The sequence below is a fragment of the Vespa crabro genome, chromosome 22 (genome assembly GCF_910589235.1).
Source record: "Vespa crabro chromosome 22, iyVesCrab1.2, whole genome shotgun sequence".
Lineage (NCBI taxonomy): Eukaryota > Metazoa > Arthropoda > Insecta > Hymenoptera > Vespidae > Vespa > Vespa crabro.
The window spans coordinates 3,939,826-3,959,717 of record NC_060976.1 but is presented as its reverse complement, the minus strand read 5'-3'; the positions used below and the strand labels follow the sequence as shown (position 1 = coordinate 3,959,717).

Below are 19,892 nucleotides of genomic sequence, written 5' to 3'. Positions count from 1 at the left end.
GTGAGATATCAAGAATGGCAGGATGGATATATCACGCGTGCCAAATATAATGCACGTGTACTCTTATATGCATATTTAGAACCATAATGAAAGTTTGGACAGTATACAAGTAATATGAATTTTATGGTGACACCGATGTCAAATCGTTTGGCGAAGGATCCCTTATTTCTCGCTCATCTCGTTGAAGGATAAAACACAAAGGGAGGATCTCTGAGAGAGAGATATGCATAAGGCGGTCATGTGGCATGAGACGAAAAGGCTCCCATGGGTCTGTATTATCATCTCTCAACGTTAGGTACCTTGTTCGAGGCTAGAGAAGAGGGAGAGAGAGAGAGAGAGAAGTCAGTGTCGGATATATCGCAACTCTCGACATATACCTGCAACTAGGCGTACAACACGTGTATACGACTTGCATAACGTGCGATTTCTATGGGAATGCAGCCAGGCGCAGGACCGCGTTTGCATGCGAAAGATAACCCTGGATGCCCTGGCATCGCCACGTCTCTACCCAATCCTCCCCATTCGGTCTCTCTCTCTCTCTCTCTCTCTCCCTCTCTCTAGCAACTACCCTTGGCGAAGCACACACGCCGCGCGTTGGTAAACCCATCGGCATCACGACGCCTCTCAATGTCCGAGAGCAATGCTCACGGCCTGGCGATGCTTTTCCTCCCAAATTCTCCACCAGAATTCTCCTCTCTACGGAGTTTCGCCACACCTCTTGCTCGAGACTCCCCAGAGAATCGTTCGGACTCTCACTCCAAGAGATACACGAATTATTTGCCAGCAAAAAGGTACGATTTAGTTTGTCACATACCATTCAAAAGTTTGTCTTTAAAATTTGCATTATCTTTAAAAAGGTATCGCCTCGCAAAGAACGAAACGTTTCGTAAAATGACTATTTCCAGTGGAAAACAAAAAGGTTCTCGTCTATTTATCTTGATCGTCCTCTTAGGTGCACGCTTCCTCTAACGTCAGCAAGCTCGTTTTGTTTGTTTCAGTATGTGATCTTCCGAAAATTGCACTTTAGCTCGGGGAAGCGTGTAACAACATTATTCTAGATACTCGTCCTTCTCGTTCTCTCGCGAGACGAGCCAACCTCCCCTTTCCACCGACTGGTAAAACACTGACAAGGCGAAACTTTGTTGCTGCCACAGCTGAAGTACGGTTAAACTCGCTTCTTCTGTTATATTCTTGCTTCTTCTTCCTCTTCCCACCCGCGAATAATCTTGCTGTCTTCGAAATAGGAGGAATTTCAAAATACGAAATTAGATGCAACGACGTGGACGTTTGCTTTTAGTGCCCTTCGTTCCACAGCTCGTTCACTGCGACGACGACATTGTCGCGATGCCTGTGAATGAAACAATTAACCGCGTTACCGAGCTAGTCGTCTCATTTTCTAAACGAATCCTGTGCAGTGGTCGCGTTAATCGAATCGGTCCTCGGTGTGGAAATCCAGCGAGCAGCTAATTGCGTATTTCGATGACAACGTTTAACGAAAAGCATCTCTAAGCTAATATTTCGTCGAGTTTTACTTAACACCTTTTACGATTGTTCTACAAGACATATATCATTTTACATCAATTTATTCTTTTTTTATCTTCCAATACCGTATTACGTTCATATATTACCGTAATAATAATCGTTACTTAATTAAGAACGTCGAGTTCGTACTCGTAAATTCTCCATTTGCTAAGCTCTCGCAAGTAGATATAAATAAAAAAAAGCTTTTTTCTCCAAATCTTGGAGAAGCTCCTCGTTCTGTTCTATCCGCGAAGAGTTCTAGCAATAACGAGGAAAGAAACAGTTGAGAATTACGTTGGGAAACAGTTGAGCGGCCACGCTGTGCGTCCAAATGGACATCATCAACAACGGTGTTGATGCTAGTAGTCTTACGTGGCGTCCATAAACCGGAGACAAATGGCGTTTAAGAGTTCATCGTTCCTCGAAGAGAGGACGAGAGAGACAGACAGAGAGAGAGAGAGAGAGAGAGAGAGAGAGAGAGAGAGATAAGAATGGTGGAATCCGTCTTGCCATGTGATGAAGGGCGACGGAAGCGTTGGACGAAATGGTAAAGAAAAATAAATAAAGACGACTAACAAGGAAAGAAAAGAAACGACTAACCATGTATGTATAAAAGAGAGAGGGAGAGAGAGAGGAAGAGAGAGAGAGAGAGAGAGAGAGAGAGAATGAGAAAAGAAAACAGTCGGAAGTGGAAGCCCTGTTGGATGATAGAGAGGAAGAGTATTCCGGCTTCGTACGTGTTCGTTTTGCTTTACTCCAGCACACATCCGCGCGTACGAATTCAGGCAAGACTTCTACACATTCGGGCACACGTACGACACCACCATTAACATTTTTACGAGATCACGTAACCCGCTACTGTAGGACTTAGCGGTTCCTTCAACATAGAATGCGCGACCTGAGAGATTTAATAGAGAAGCTACCTCGGGTACTAATTTTCTGATATACCTTTTTTTGAGATATAGAAGTGTCGGATGATCGAGACGAATATTCCCAATAGAGGTTAAGAATTATCGTAGCTTAAATAATCGATATGCTTACATGTAATGTACGAAGATAAGAAGAATATGACCTTGTGTACATAAATGTTATTCTCATTAACAGTTTTGTTTTCTTCTAATCGATATCATTGCCAAGTTCCTCGCTACTATTTACTCTCATTTCTATACGCTTACTCGTTAACTAACGATGTACATGGATGATTTACATGGTTGATTTTTGGTAAAGAGGACTAGGCATAGGCGATGTCGAGTAAGAAATAATGGTATAAGATGGATGCAGTGTCACTATCTTCGGCTGAAACTTTTAGAATCTTGAAAGTAAGAAAACGAGAGGTACATATCGGTACGACGTGTCTTGTTTCTTATTCCCTAGACTCTTAAACCTCTTTCGGTCTCTGTCGTGTCTCTATTCCTTCGAGACTCTCTTTCTCTATCCCTCTTTTACTCTTATCGCTTGGTTAAAGAAAGAGAGACAGAAGGTAAGGAAAAGGTGGTAAAAGACTCGGCTGGATGGCGGTGGCACCGATGTTGATCGGTCTTGCGCGCATCTTTCCCTTCTTGGATCTTAGAAAGGAAGGATAAAGTTCGCGGCAGTATGCTGATACGTCAGTCGCGCACGGCAGGTGTGCTGTATGACCTAACGCAAACGGAGCGACCCTTTTTCTTCCCTTCCTACCTTCCCTCCTTCATTTCTTTTTCCTTTCGTTCAACTTTTCCTCTAAATAAACTACACTTTGAGAGTTTTTTCCATTAGCGGTATTTTCGAAAAATATCGAATTTTAATAGGGTAGTTTAACGTTATACTTTCTCGATTTAACGAGAAAAGAAAAACAAAAAAAGAAAAAGAAAAAAAATTTCCTTCATGTTAAATATTTCAGAAATTTTTTTATTGATTTTAGTTACTTCCTATTAAAACTATTAAGTCCAAATCGCGAATTCTGATTTTTCATTTTTATCGAATTCTTTTCAGAGAAGCTGACGCTACTTTTAAAATAGTTGAGATCTTTTTTGTTCGATTCGATCGATACAAGATACAATCCTGAAGACCTACGTACATACTGACGCTAAAAAAAACACGAACGCTCGTATCCGATGAGAAACCGAAGATCCGTGGTTTTAATGCGCGGAGACGTAACCATAAGAACAAGACTTTAGAACGAAATGATTATTATAAAACGTGACATACTCGTGTGAAAAAGAGTGACAAAGCAAATACCGACGAAAGGTAGAACTTGTAAATGCCGTCTGTTCTTCACGTATAAAAGTATATTTTTTAAGCTTTCACGTTTTCTCTATTTAAAATGGCATGCGATTAACAATGATGATTAATTTCGGTAGGTATATATTTTTCTTTCCTACGAAATCGAAAAAAATTTAATCAAGAATATCTATAAAATTTATAGAAACTATAAGAACGTCGAGGAGCAAGAAGAAAAAGGGAAAAAGGAACAGTTTAATTTCAGTTAACGTACTATGATTTCTGAAAGCAGCGCGAGTTAACTGTTTATGCGCTATAACGTTGATCTGGCAAGTTGCCATAGAAATTCCTGTGGTAGCGGTTTGCCACTTTGGAACGGCAACTGGATGAACTGGACTAAATGAGGATGCTGTATCAAGGAGAAGTTCGTTATCATTGGCCGACAATATAATAATCTTAGAAAGTGGTAGTTACGAACATATGGTTATACGATTTGGCATTTGCCAGGATCGAATTTGATTCGGAGAAACGGGAGTAAATGAAATCCTGCATGGGTTGCGTCTAGATTACTACGTCTCGGTAATCGTCTTAAATGATACCGTTTGCCTAACGCTGCTTTCACGGTGTTACTTCGATGGCAAATTGTAAGCAACTGACTCGAATGTCAACTTGGCTACATATATTTATACATGTAAACAACAACGTGTATACGTAGTACAATATAAACGTAGTAGATAGATCTTTGTTTACACTTGGTCTCGAATAAATGAAACGAAATAATTATTAGATTAAACAAATTGATCTCGTGAAAGATTCAAGGACATTTTCATATTTCTAAATGAATAGAGGTCGCTTTATTTTTATAACCTGAGAAGGTTAACGTAAGATCGTTTAAAGCACAGAAGAAACGCAAAGTTGCGCAAGAGAACGAGATAAAAGGAGAGAAAAAGTAAACCATACAGAATGAAATAGAGAGAGAGAGAGAGAGAGAGAGAGAGAGAGAGTTGGAAATATGGTAGGCGAGGTAAAGCTCCGAGAATTTCTTTTGGCTCTTCCGCAGGCAACGTGCTTACCGTACTATCGTTCGTCGTTTTACCTCGAAACCACGTGTTCGACCACTATCGTCCATAGCATTTTATTAAATAAATACCTTAGACTCGTATGCGAATAGTAGAAGCTATGCTAATAGGAAATAAACAGACTATCCTTTGTTCGTAGGCACCTCAAAGAAGAAAAAGCCTTTTCGTGCCTCGTTTGTGCTTTTTGTTTGATACCATCTTTCTTCTTTGTTCTTCGCTCATCTACCGTTTTTATATCTATAGTCCTTCTTCGCTAAAAAAAAAAAGAAAAGAAAAAAAAAGAAAAAAAAAAGGAAGAGACAATTGTCGAAAGCTCCAATCTTTTATAACAGTCTCAGGAAAATTCTTGGTCGATAAATACGATTACGATGACGTTACAAATAAAAGGATCGATTTTATTCGCGATAGATCGTACTTCGACTGGAATAAAATGAACGCCTCGTACTCGAGGAAATATTTGTCGGAGCAACCAAATTTATCTCATAGCTTAAATCATTTCCACAGTAATAGGTTTACGTCCGGTGTACTTTCCCATACACACATAGACGAGCGATAATGACGATCGATATATTTGCGCGAGCGCGCACTGTATACAAACCGTTAAAAACACGCTGGACGGATAAATGATATCAAGGCGTTTGATGCATACCGACGCTCGTATGTAACCATTTCACGAGCTACGACCGATTTATTTTTCGGACATTTCTGGTAATGTAACGACGCAACGCGCATGATCGAAATTAGAAAGAGATCGACATTTATATTTCTCTTTCTCTCGAAATTTGATATATGTACATATACCGATTTCCCTGTTAAATTCTCTTGCTCGGATCGTCTCCGAAAGGGAATAGGGAGGGAGGAAGGAAGATAATAGGAAGGAATCGCTCGTCGAATTTAACGAGCGCGACGTCAAACGAGAAAAGCAAACGCTTTCGTTCGAACAACTAAATACACCCCTCTTTCTCCTTTTTTTTTTGCCTTCTTCCCTCTTTTATCCCCCAAATCTCATTCCATCGTACGGAGAAATCCAAGAGATGCCTCGCGTACGTTGAAAGTCCATACTGGAATTTGTCCATTTCATTTACCACAAGATATTTTCGGTTGGATCGCGAGGAAGCACGCTCTCGTACAAAACGGAAGTTATATTGCATTTATTGCGAAATAAAGTTCGTTCGTCGGCCTCTTCCCTGCAACTCCCTCGACCACCTTCCTCTTCCTTCTCCGCGACAAAATGTTTCCATCGTCGAGTCGATACGAGTCGTACGTAGACGTAGAGGTAAAGGAAAAGGTGAAAGCAACTTTCCTTCTATCCAGCTCCTTCCATTCCAGGTCTTTCCGTTAGAGCTGCTATTCCCGGGGGAAAGGGCTGGACCGGAGACAGGGTGAACGTCTCTCCACCCGACCATCTGGAATGACCAATGTATGACCATTGTGAAAATGTTCATTGTGCGCCGCAAGAGCGAGGAAGCGAAAGGTTCGGCCGGCTTCGTGGAGTTTCTAACGAATTGCTAAGCCGGAAACTGTCTCCTACCCTCGAGGCGATCTGCCCGAGATCTTCGCTAAATAGGAACTCTCCCGTCGCTACCTATTCTTTCCACCTTCACCTTCCCCAACCCTTCTTTCTTCTTCTCTTTTTTTCCATTTTTCTCCCTTTCTCTCGCTTTCTCCGTCTAAATTCGTTCCTCATCCTCTTTTACTTATCTCAACTATTTCTGAATCCCTCGATTTCTTCCATTTTCTCTATTACATTTTCGCCTCTAATGTTTCCTCCAATATTAATCGAAAGGAAGGAAGAAACTTATTCGATATTCACTCGATCTATACAATATGCAAATTGTTAGAAAGACGATTTATAATGGAGTCTTGATGTAATTGAATCACAGTTTACCACTCCTTTTTCTTTTCTTTTCTTTTTTTTTTTTTTTTTCTTTTTTCTATTAGAAATAATGTTCGTCTTTGTTATATATGATATACAGACTAATGTATGGATATATTTCAAAATTATATTGAATATTGAGAATTTCGTTAAATTGAGAGATAGATAAGTTTAGATATTAGAACTACTAGTTTAATTGCTCCATGCGTTTATGCTTTTATTTGATAACAAACGTAATAATTTACTGACATAAAGAGATTTAGAAGAGTTAATATCATGTTATTAAGCGATAGAAACTCTAATAAGAACGAACTAATTAGATGGCCTAATTTCGTTTGCTCCCAGTAAATTTGATAAAATACTTTCCTTATTATCTACAAAACGTTCAGCAATCTTCTTTTGTCCTCGTTCACTTTTAATTCCTCGAGAAAACAAAGAAATGAGAGAATTCGACTTTATTTCGGCACGTTTTATCACGTCGAAAATACGTACGTGTAATTTTTAATAATGAAATGAGTCCAAAAGAATCTGTTGTGCTAAGATCCAAATTGATCTAAATCATTTTCATATTTCACCTGGCACCGAGCGCTCATTTTGAATCTATAATAACGATATTAAAAATAATTGAACAAATATTAAGATCGTCCGATGATTTATAAATCAGTAGAAATATTCCAAAATTGAACTGAAAGGAAATAGATTGCGAAGAGAAAAAAATGTAAAATAATTTTTCTCGAGAAAGGTGTAAAATAACTTTTATCGGAGGCAAGATAAACGCGCTCACAATATCTGACGTCGATAACAGATTAAATGGCTTGAAATTCTTCGATCGCACAGCCAAGACGCTATGTACGCTTGACGCTTAATCACTTACCTATGTCGCCATCGTCGTAGCAAGCATCCTCTTCTTCGAACTGGATAGGAAAGCGCTTAGGAAAGTTTCAAAGATGGGAATATAAGTTCGTTGTTCGGAGAGACGTCGAAGGGGAGAGGATAGAAAGGAGGATGCGCGCACCGCTTAGAAAACGACGTAGGTGGACGAAGGCGAAAATTGAAAGCTCCTATATAGATCGCTGCTGCTCCTTCTTTTTCCCTTTCAACCTCCCTCTTCGCCCTTTTCCATAGATAGTTGTATTCAACGCGACGGCTAGATTTTACCAATCTCGGAAAAATGCACCACTCGAAAGTTTTTGTTTGCCCCGATTTTTCCACATCTCATCTTCATTCTCGACAAAATCGAGCCTACGGAGTTGCACTTCGAACCGCTTATATCTTCGTATTTCATCGAATTTCTCCAAAAACAAGGCCTCGTAATTTCATGAAAAAGTTTGATAATCAGAAATCCTAAGCTCGAGGGAAGAAAATCGCGTTGACTTTCTTCGAGTTATCCCGATGATAGTCGAGAACAAAGGCAGTGAACGGAGCAAGGAGTACCGTGATAGGAGACAAGTCTAAACCATGGAATATTCCACGGGGGTATCTCAAGACGTCGACTCGACGATAATGGAATCACCCTGTGCGCTCAGGTTTGGGCGGTACGATGCAAAAGGCGCAGTGTGTAAAGGAGAGGAAGTAGGAAAAGCTCGAGCGATGCCGCCGCTCTGTTTCCTACAAGGCGATGTGAAAGGAGATGGGAGATAAAGTAAAGAGACAACAGAATGGCGTCGGTGACAAACAAAGTTTAGGTCGAATTTCGCTCGGAACCAAACTGTTCTCATCCCAGCGAGTTAACCTGCCGTGTCGATTTTACCGTATGTCATCTTCCTTCCATCTACTGTTTTGTTTTGCGCTTTTCGTCTTACTCTATTCCTTTATGTTTATCCATCTATTCATCTTATGTGTACGAGCATACATACTTCGCACGAACGTCGAGAAGCTAAATAACTACTAACTTGCGATATTCACGCCAGAGAAGGTCTAATGCGTTTAAATCGTGTTTGTATAGAATACTTGGCCGAACTAGTAATGAAATGTCAAGTAGATTCATGGGCTTACCGCGTGATTAGAGTCATTCTCGATTACTTTCTTTCTTTCTTCTTTTTATATCATTCTCCTTTCAAAAAATTCCTATTCAGTATTCATTTTGTTATCAAGTCGAGCAAGTCGAAGCAAGTCGTAACTCAAAGTCATGCCTCGTAATTTTCTAATCGATCTCCAGTTTTAAAGATTCTGAATAAATGTTGAAAAGATTGCGTAAAACTTGAGGTATAATCTGAAATCTTGATTATCGCATAGACTCGATTATACTATAGAAAAGAGAAAGAGAGAGAGAGAGAGTTGGCGAATAGGTAGAAAATTTATCTACATAGAAACCGTGACAACGACCAGGTCCAAGTCCACCGATGAGTAAGAGACGAGACACGAATAGGAGAGCAGGAGAAGAGAGAAAGAGTAAAAGAGGAAGGGAGAGCGAGCTAGAGAGAGAGAGAGAGAAAGAGAATCGCGGTCGTTACGATCCGACCGGTGCGACCTTATCTCCTACAAGGTAGATACGTGCCTGCCGGATTAACGCATTACGGAAGTTCCGCGAGAGCTTACCCGACCTAAAAGCCGAGAGGAAGTCTAGGAGTAGATAGAATGCAAGGAGGAACGATATACTTCTCTCTCCGTTCATGTCTTTGTCTTTCTCTAGACGAGGAGAGGAGCTTCTCGGTGACACGTACACGTCGAGCAAATCTTGAAATTCCAGACGCGAACCTCGATGTACCTACCGTTCGGCTTCCTTCCGCGCGCGTTCCCCACTTAAACCGCTCTCCTGTCCATCTCTCTATCCTTAACCATCCCATTTTCGAGACTGGCGTTTCGACGATCGTAATTCGACATACGCGAGTCATGGAATGTTTATCGAAACATTACTCCTTACTATGTATACCAGTTCTTGTATAACTCTAACGATCCTTTCGTGTTAATGAGTATCATTTCAAAATCGGATACAAAATAATATCGCGAAGCTTGATTAATGAAAAAATTGCTAGAAAAAAAAAAAAAAAAGTATAAAATAGAAGAGGTGAATGGGAGATCAAAGATCGTAAACTCGAAGCCCCGCTATCTGTTCGTTTGTTTGACTTGTAAGCCGCGCGGGTAACTAGATAATATAAGCTGGTAGCTACGCAGAGAGGGCACCGTGCCTCGGTTGACTTTGCGGCTGTACGCTCGCGCAAATGTGTACGTAAGTGTATGTATACACGAGGGTGAGGGGGTGAGGGAGAGAGAGAGAGAGAGAGAGATTGGGAGAGAATGAGAGAGGGAATTAAAGGCTACGCCAATGTTTGAGTTCCGTCTCGAATGTCGCTTTGCTCGCTCTCTCTCTCTCTCTCTCTCTCTTCGTCTTTCTGTATCCCTTCGCATCCACATACACGTGGATTCCGATCTGCCTTCCACTTTAACGCCGCTTCTCCTTTTCTCCGTCTTTCTCTCTCTCTCCCCCTTTCTAACTTTCCCTTTCTTTTTCACTCATTTACTCTTTACATTTACTTATCTACTTATTGCGAAAGCACAGCGACAATAACTTCCGGAGTTTACAAGCGAGATATTAACGCTTAGAATTTATCGTTTGTTCATTATTAGTCATTTTACATGTACTCTTATGAAACATTAAAAATGGTTACGTTACAAGCGGTAATAAATTCTAAATTTAAAACAAAGAATTCGTAATGAATGTTGTAGTTAGGTTTTATATCAATCGTTAGTAGAAAATAATTTATTTGTGAATAACTCGGAAAATGTAACTTCTTGCTTATCTTCTTCTTCTTCACCAACATAACTTGGCTCAAAGTTGTTCGTGAAGAGACAACGTTGAGTTTTCGGACAACGCTTGAATAATTTCGTGCGAGCTTATGCTCGCGTCCGACGAAGTTAGACTAAACGGATTGTCGTCCCTTTTACTATCTCTCTCTATCTCTACCATAGTATTCTCGCTGACGTACTATTTGAGAGAGAGAGGATGTGTTTCAAGCCGGTAGGTAATGTGATTCTATGTTCTCTCTTCCTTTCTCTCAGACTCTCTACGAGTCGATGCGGTCGGTCCTTCCAACTCGACAACGACTATGGCGACGGCTTTGGTCCGAGTAGCCCACTTGGATGTGTCGACCAAAATGATGGCATTTTAACGGAGAAGACAACGCATCCTGTATCGCATTTGTCCGCGCAAGACTAAACTTCAATTAATCGCGTCAAGTTAATGTTAAAACGGTAGAATTAAAACGAGAAGAAACTTAATAAGAAATAAGATATAATTGACTAAAGAAATTTGTTAACTCAAGGGCTCAATTATCTCAAAGGCTTACAAATTTCTTACAAATGAGCTTTGGAACGACATGACTTTGGCTTCAAACCTATGGAAAATTTCTGAGTGAAGGACCAATTGTCCAAAAAATTATTTGATTCTCATTTGACATGCGTTACGCAAGATTCGCGGATAGCTCGACAAAGTACATAAACTTGATCATACAAAAGCGGCATTTAATATTTCCTTTAGGAACGAACGCGATTCCATTAGCAAAGTTTCTAGAACGGCGCTACCGTGGCCAAGAGGGACCGACCCGTTCGTTAACGGCTGCTGTTTTATTCATTCGATTAGTTTCGCCAGAGGGTGAAGGCTCAAACCCTGTGTATAGAGAGTCCCAGTGGCCAAAGGGGAACGAGGATGAAAGGGCAAGGAAGGAGAACGACTCTCGATTTCGCTCGAGGCTGAAATTAATATCATATCGAATTAATATCGACACGATTTACTCGACGACGAATCGAAATTCGAAGCGAACCTCGAGAAAATATTAGAATCTATTCGTCTTGCGAATATAGTCGATTCAGATTTAGCCGAGCGACCATTCGACGACGATTAGTCCTGCGGCCGATCATTTTCGGAAATCCCCGATAATTTCCGGCGAATCGAGGTCGATGTTGAATTTATCGACATGATCGTTCACGCGCCTTTGAGATAGTTTGGCCAAGTTTCCGACGAGTTATCGCACGTCGTGGGATTCGATTTTGCGCGCGACTGCTAAGGTGACTTGATTCGTCTATGGACATCTCGCGCGTTAGAATTTCAGAGCAAGAGATCGTTGCTCCTCTCGAGAATGAACGGCGACATCGAGTCGAAATTTTCGAGGCATATGTACGTATAAAATATTGTTAACAGAGTACTCCGGCAAATTTAATTCCCAGGGTTTGCATTCCTTGAAAACGTCGGTGGATCGAAAATGAGAGAGACATAGGATAGGAAATGCTAAGGACGAAGAAGAAGAGATGGCGAGAAAGAGAGAGAGAGAGAGAGAGAGAGAGAGAGAGAGAGAGAGATAGTGGGCGAGGATAGTCACCTTGTGCTACTCTCGTTGAGATAAATCTTTCCGTCGATGGTTCACCACCTCTCGGATTAGAGTCTACATTTGCACATATTCTTCGCTTTTCCACTATCCCGTGCTCCCTTTTCTATTCTTGCCAATGCTTTAGTACTAGCAAGAGCGACTTGGATAGGGACACGAAGCCCACGTAGCTTCGATCCCGAAAATACCGTCTCATAAATTCGCTAGGGCTCGTTATAAATTCAACCCTCGTCGGACGCGACCACTGGCACCGACTTCGAAGCTCCCAAACGTCCAGCGCGTTGCCTAGGATTTACACCAACCCGCATCCGACCGAAACCTCGACGACGTTCGACTCCGAAGGTGAGAAGGAAGGAAAGAAAGAGAGAGAGAGAGAGAGAGAGGCAAAAAGTATGAAGCTTAACTTAGTTTAACCCAAACGCGTCACGAAAAGGAGCATGATCGTTTTTTGAAAATCGAATATAACTCGAGAATGGTAGGGGCGTGACGACGCGTGAACGTTTCGAGCAAGAGGTACGACGAACAAGTGGTTTCCTCTAATTTTAAATTTAAAGGAAGCTATACTGAAAGCAAATATCACTTTGTTCCTGATCGATAGCTGACATCATTTTCATTCGTAGAGAAAATAGCGAAGCCAGTCTCGTAGCGTCAAAGCGAAAAAAGAAAAAGATAGAGTGTAAGAGAGAAAAGAATTATTACGGTGCAGGTGACGTTAGTTCATGGAAAATCCCATGTGTATCGGATCCAAGTACGCATCCTCTCTATCTCCCGACCTTTCTAACCTTTTTGTTCACAACGGTATACACAATTTATGGGTAGATCGAACGTGTGTATATGTTAAGCTGAACGTATCGAGCGACTTTATCCCTTAAAATATACTTCTCAATCTCAATTTTATTCTCCAAGGTTATCGATCGACATTTTTAATCGTTTTCTGTAAGAGGTCTCGACCAATTTTATGGCGTGAAGATACTCTCTCTTTCTAGGAGGACAGAGTTAGAAAGTACCATCTCTTACAATGTTCTCTTTCTCTCCCCCTCCCCATTCTATCTCTTTTCCACTTTCTTTTCGTCTTACGGAGAGCAGTTTAGGATTTTCAATTAGTTTTAGAAAATTGGCTGACGTAACCGGTGTGGTATTAAGCAGCAGCGACCTTAGCTATCTTCGTTCTCTGCGTAGTTCCATGAGCCTCGTAGAATCGTTTTTGTTTAAATAGAAAAGGACAGACAGAACAGACAGGAATGGGGAGACGAAGAAAGGGTCGTTGGAATTCTACGGATAACATCAACCATCGCGTTCTCCGTTTATACAAGACCAAAGTCTCTATCTTCCTCTCTCTCTCTCTCTCCCTCTCTCTCTCTCTCTCTCTCTCTCTCTCTCTCTCTTTCTCTTTCCGTTCACATGAAAGAGGAAGTAGAAGAAGGGTATTACTTTATTACCCGGCAAGTCGTAATACTCGCTGCGTACGTACGGATAATAAAAACGTAGCGCGAAAATAAAAGTTAGCGTGCATCGAAAGTTAAACCGCGAGCGAGAGCTGGATAAAAACATCGACTTGTTCCGTCGTGATAGATGAATGTAGAAGAAAAATTAAAGAATACAGCTCGATCGATTTTTCCACAAGGAAGGAAAAAAGGGAATATCGCTTTTAAATTGGCACGTATACGAGAAAAGAATTGGTTAAGTTTATCAAACGCAATTAAAGTCGACGTTGACTTTTGAATTTCTACTCGAAGTTATATCGCGGACGAGCGAGTAACGTGATTGCACGATGATCGAGTTTAATTCCTGTGACTTTGAAATCGTTGACGCGCGTTTGAAAGCGGAAAATGTTCACCGTCAACTTTGAACCGTCCTCGCTCGCAAAGATTTTAGTTTCTTGACGAAAGTAATCGGCATTTAATTTGTTCGCTTGACGAATTTGTACTTAAGAAGGACGAGAGAATAGAGAGGGAGAAAGGGAGAGAGAGAGAGAGAGAGAGAGAGAGAGAGAAAGAGAAAGAGAAATGTTGAATAGAATTCTCGTCTATGATCGTCAATGCATTAAAGCTTTATGACGTCCTATACTGGTGTGATACGATATGCACATAGGAACCGATGCCCTTCATGATCCCACCTACATTACGCTGTCAATATACGGAGGTCTACGCTAAAGTTTACATATTACCAGCACGTAGTTTCGCGTCCATACGCGTGTCCGTTCGTACGTGAGCGTGTTACCTCGATCGAGGAAATGTGTACGCGGATATACATATCCAATGGGCGTACTGTATCCATTAGGAGATATATTCGGATAACGTAAAATGTTATATATCTGGATGCACGTAGACGTATGTAATATAATGTAACCTTGTCGTTTTCTTCGTGAGCTCGTTCGTAAAATAGAAGTAGACAGAGAAAGAGAGAAAAAGAGAGAGATAGATAGAGAGAGAGAGAGAGAGAGAGAGAAGCGAAAATTTAAAGCGAAATTAATCGAAATTCGATAAATCCATTATCCGAGATACGGTTGCGCGCGCGCGCGAATATATATATATATCTTCTTCTCTTTTCCTCCTTCTTTTACCAGTCGTTCTTTCAACCTCGAAGGGGAATTGCCCGAACGCTTCTGGCCAGGATATTACTTACGCGTACCTTCGACGATGCTCCAGCTTCTTCTTCGCTTCGAAGAGCCGTTCGGTGTGCCTTTATAGAAGCCATGGATACACGTAAAGCGGTTAAGAGCGAGGTGGAGTGAGAGCTATAGCTACGGTTATAAAGCTCGAGGGCGAAGAGATCGAAGCTGGCAGCATCACCTTCCTTGTCGTCGTCTTCTTTGCCTGCCCGTTGGGAAATGTCAACGATGCCAAAGCGAAAAGTCAACAGCACCCTTTCCACTCTTTCTGTCTCTGTCTTTCTCTCTCTCTCTCTCTCTCTCTCTCCCTCCCTCCCTCCCTCCCTCCCTCCCTCCCTTTCTCCTTTCTCTTTCTATTTAACCGCAACGAATTAGTCGCCTCACGGACTTTCCTTCCTCACTTCGTCTAATGTCGGTCGCGTTTGCCGATTCACGGTGACTCGCATTTCGTTTATCGTCAGAGAAATATCAAGCGTCAATTTAAGTGCGACAATGCGATTACAATGAAATTCGATTGAAATATCTACAGTTTTGGTTCGATGAAAGTACGAAGAAGATGCAATGGCTGGAATGAGAAAGTGACATAGAGTTTTAGGTAGAGGGTGAACTAAGCGAGGGTAAAAAAAGTAAAGAAGACGGGGAGAGCTGGGTTCGAAGAGATGAAGACTAACAGACTAACGTTAAGAGAAAGAAAGTCGAAGATCGTTCGTAATCCGCGAGATAGGGCCGGTAACGCGATCAAAGCACCTTCCGGTCGCTAAACCGATTTCCTCTGACTCCTAGAAACGTGCCGCACGAAGCATTGCCTCTTTTTCCTCTCCGTCGCTTCTACTTTCTGCTATTCCGAGTCCTTTTTACCTCTGTCTCTTCATTCCACTTCTTTGTACCCCTTGTTTTCTCTCTTTTTCCTGACAAATTCTCCGAAGTGCTACATTTTATTCCGAGTCTTTCTTGACCCACCAGGATCACAGCATTTCTTTCATTCTCATGGCTCAAGAATTCTCTTCTAACGTTATTGTAATTTTTTTCTTCCATTTTTTTTTCTTCTTCTTTTTCTTATCGGGGCGTTATTCATTCTGTGTCTTCGATATCTCGTCTCTTCTCGACTTTTTCATTTCTCACGATCGTATTTTTAGATCCATTGGATATCGCAAAATAAATTCAATAGCAACGATGGAGGAGGATCTCTTGAACCTTTTGGTTTGCAGAAATGCACGATCAAGTTTGAACATGTTGACTTTTTTATTCTTCTATTAATTCACAATAACGTTTTAACCTACGTAGTAGAATGACGTGCAATGTAATCTACAATTGTGGCACGAGTTATTCTTGAAAGATTAAAAAATCTTCGCGTGCATTCTAACAAATTATCCTTTTTCTATTTTTTTTTTTTTTTTTTTTTTTTTTTTTTATTCTTAGAAGAGGCTGGTAGATTCGCGTCCATTTTTATCAGCAAAAGTAACGGTAACTAAAATCGCTCGAGTTCAACGACGTACCGTTGGCTTTTAAATTTTGCTCCTCCAGTTTCTCGGTATAAGAAAAAGAAAAAGAAAGGAAAAAGATAAAAATGCACTTGTTATAGCTAGAATGGTTGAAGCGAAGCGACTCGAAAATGCAAGAACTTTCTCGAAGTGATTCTGGTAAGCAGCCAAAGTGAGAGTGCAATGGACCCAAGAGACAGGAGCTCGGTACGTCGATTCTACGACGGTTTACTCAGCCTTCTTCCTCTTGTTCTCGTTGTCTCTCCCATTTTCAGCCTAAGAACTGAAGGCTAAGGTTGGATTAGGTAGAATGAACAACGATGATGCAATATTATAGATCATGCTACATTTTACAGTGAGAGAGAGAGAGAGAGAGAACCAATACTTTACTTATCAATGAGTTTTAACGAGTCACTCCTGCAAAGATTATAAAGGACGATAGGATGATTAATCGGTAATAGATTTCTAAAAATGAAAATAATCTGTTTTCCCAGAGATATTTTTATAAATATCATAGCCAAACATTATAATAATTTCAGTCTGGATTCGGCGATATATTCTCGTCGTTATTATTCCAATAAACCAACGTAAATTACGATTTTTAATGATTCCCGATGCGGTCAGCTAATAAACATTTATAGTTTATGCATAAATGTACGAGCATAACTGTTCTCTCCCGTTGATATCTCTTTGGAAATGTCGGAAGTGAACCAATTTACTGTCATTATTATCGCGTTGTTTCGCGACCAACCAATCGTTGTCCTTTCAAATAGAATCTCCCTACCCTTTTTCATCATTTGAGCCTCCATCTTTGAAGCTAGTGAAAATTCCCGAGGGAGTACGATCAGGGCAAGAGATTTTCTCTTCTTTAATAGTGCTTTTTTTCGCGGTTACCGAGTGTTTACACAGAGGGAGAGTAATTCGGCAGGAAGTCACACGAAGCTGCAACGACGACACGAGTTTTCACAAGAGTAGAGAGAGAGAGAGAGAGAGAGAGAGAGAAACGTTGATGCGGTAGAACATAGTGCCCACTTGTCGTCTACCGTTTGATTACTTACGCTCACCGACTCTTGCGTGAAATTTATTATCGTACCGAGCGGGTACTTGTAAAGAGCGAACCAACTCGAGAGAATGGCTGGTATATTTATTTTTAGCACGGATTAGTGTTCCTAATGAGAAAAGGGCTTGCTAGAGGGGTAACCCGCATAAATTAAGACAAGTTTTAACTCATGCTAGACGCTCGAAAGAGGATGAAAGTTTGGGAACTCATAATTGAACGATTTCTAAAGTAGTATCGATCGATCGTCTTTTGTTTCTATTTCCAATAACTAAGTCAGCGTTAACTAAGCTCACTCTTATCTCCATTACTTTTCATTCGATTGTATTTATAACTTGATTTATTATCTTGAGGGAAGAAGAATAGATTTCTAGATTCTTTTATATACGACGAAAAGATGGTAGACTTGCCACGTTTCATCTTCCGATTGAATCGTATGACCAATAACTGACCACCCTTAAGGGTTTACCCATTCCCTCGGGAAATATCGAGCCCCTTAACATCTTGCTCCAGAGTCATTTTACCTTTTCGCTCTTGTCCCTCGATTTTTCTTCTTCTTTGAGCATCCTCCTATTCCGCGAGCGAGTGCAATCGACAAAATGTTCTTCCCATTCTCGGCTCGTAAACTCGATAACCATCACACGAGTAATTTCGTCGATATTTGCTTCTGCGATGATACCTTTTTTCTCTCTCTCTCTTTTTTTTTTTTATTTTAATACAACTCGAAAGAAACGTTGTCGTTCACGGCAATCGCGACAAGCATAGTAAAATTGTTCTCACCAGCCTCTAAAATGCAACAGAGAGAGAGAGAGAGAGAGAGAGGTTAGGAGATGGGAAGACAGAAGAGAAGAAATGAAAATACTCGCTGTATCAGTACTAGTAATTCTTAGTAATACTTGTGCGCCTTTAAACACGACTTTGCTACGGTCGTTATATCGCAATGAAGGTCGTCGTAGCCGGAGGAAAATTGGAAACGAGGATGTAATTTCCGTAGCACACGTCCCCTACAAACGAGAACGAGGATGGCCTTCGAACGGTCGTATTGTAAACCTCTGGCATTTTTCATGAAAATTACCGAGCAATTTCCGCTCTACCCTATTCTTTGTGTGAAAGGCTTCAAGAAGAAAGAGAAAGAGACAGAATGAGAAATAGAGAGAGAGAGAGAGAGAGAAAGGTCGTACGAAAAACGAGTCTATTAGCGGCGATTCGAGTTAAATTATGTTTGACTTGTGGCAGAGCGATCCTCGCCAATGTATAAAGCAACGTGTCCCTTTTCAAACTACACAAATACTATCTCTCCACTGACGAAATGAATTGGTCAACGTAGCCTAAAGTCTAACTCACTCCTTTTAGAGAAGGATCGCAAGAGACCGCAGAATTGTGGCTTTCGAAGGACCACCTGATAACCCCTTGGCTTTCCAATGGAGGCTCGACGTGGATGCCGGAAAATTAACTCGTCCGTGTCCTTGAAACACTCGCTATCTCTTTCCTTCTTCCTCTCTCTCTCTCTCTCTCTCTCTCTCTCGCGCCCATTTCTCGAGAACCTCTCCAAGCCCATTCCTCGAGGAGTTTCCGCCTGGAAGCGTTGCGTAGTCTCCATTTCCTCTGTTGTTCTTTTTATTAGGTCAGTAGGCAAGGCAAAAGTTTCTCCCGGCGTTGTTTCAGAGGAAACGAATGTGTAGCGTATGCCCGGAGCGTATAGCAAGTAGGAAGCCTTGTTGATGCAAAGATCAGATGATATACATTTCTCTTTCCTCTTCTCTTGTCTTTCTAGTTTTCGATGGATGTGTATTTGTCGAAGAAAAATAGAATACGCGTCCGTTGCTTCTTTCCTTTTAATGATGCAATCGAGAAAGTTCCGTTAGGTGCCTGCTCGATTTGTAGTTTTCGCTCGAACAACTTTCGCCAAATAAAAGTTCTCTCACGAACCGATAGAAACCGGAGAAATAGCGGTTGAGTTAAAAATATCCAAGTATCTTGAAAACGTTTCTCCTATTCGTTGTATCATTTTATCGGGATACTCGTCGCTCTTAAGCTCTTTGTCGATCGAAGAGGAACGAAGGATTCGTTCACTACGATCCACTACGGTCCACCGCGATCCTTTCATCGTGATCGAACGAGCTCGTGGTTGGATCTATTGTACCGGTCAGCATGGAAAGAATTTAACGACAGATTTACATTCCCTGTAGTCGAATAGGCTTTTATAAAAGGATGAAAGATTTTCGTAATTTCATCGCATTCCACGTGATATTCCCATGTGATATTTTTCCTTCGCGCAATATCGTTTTATTATCTATTTTAATATTGTACGTGGCCGTAAGATTGATCGCATACTTTTGTTTAAATATTTTATTTAAGTACCAGAGACTATAAACGAAAAGTATAATGGTTGACTACGCTTGAAAACAGTCAAGCATATTCGCTTTGTAGACACGATTTTCCAGCAACAGTGAATATAGAATAATAACGAACAATAGTAGTGATAATACTAGCTGTTGGTTATAAGACCGAGGTATATTCGCTTGAAATTCGAATCAAATGCGTGCAACGTGGAATTCGATGGCAGTCGGTATGAGCTCGGAATACAGTATTACATAAGCGTAAGCAATAGATACTGGCTTACTAATGACAGGAAACTTGGGCTTTTAGAACGTTAGATTTTCCTATCTTCGTAAACGCACATCCTTCGACGTACTTTCGTGTCATACCGAAATAAATTAATTTAATTACTTCTATAAAATTTTAAT

At 40.9% G+C, this 19,892-nt stretch overlaps 1 protein-coding gene across 9 annotated transcripts in view; it reads left to right on the top strand.

Annotated features, from left to right (window-relative positions):
• LOC124431718 (zeta-sarcoglycan) overlaps positions 1–19,892 on the top strand; it is a 156,335-nt gene that overhangs the window by 121,223 nt on the left and 15,220 nt on the right. Inside the window, exon 1 of one of the 9 annotated variants that reach the window (XM_046979926.1) lies at positions 16,108–16,295. The exons of the other annotated variants lie outside the window; for them this stretch is intronic. The gene's annotated coding sequence lies outside the window, so the exon portion shown is untranslated. Of the gene's footprint in view, positions 1–16,107; positions 16,296–19,892 lie in introns of those variants that run through there. 9 annotated transcript variants of the gene reach the window in all.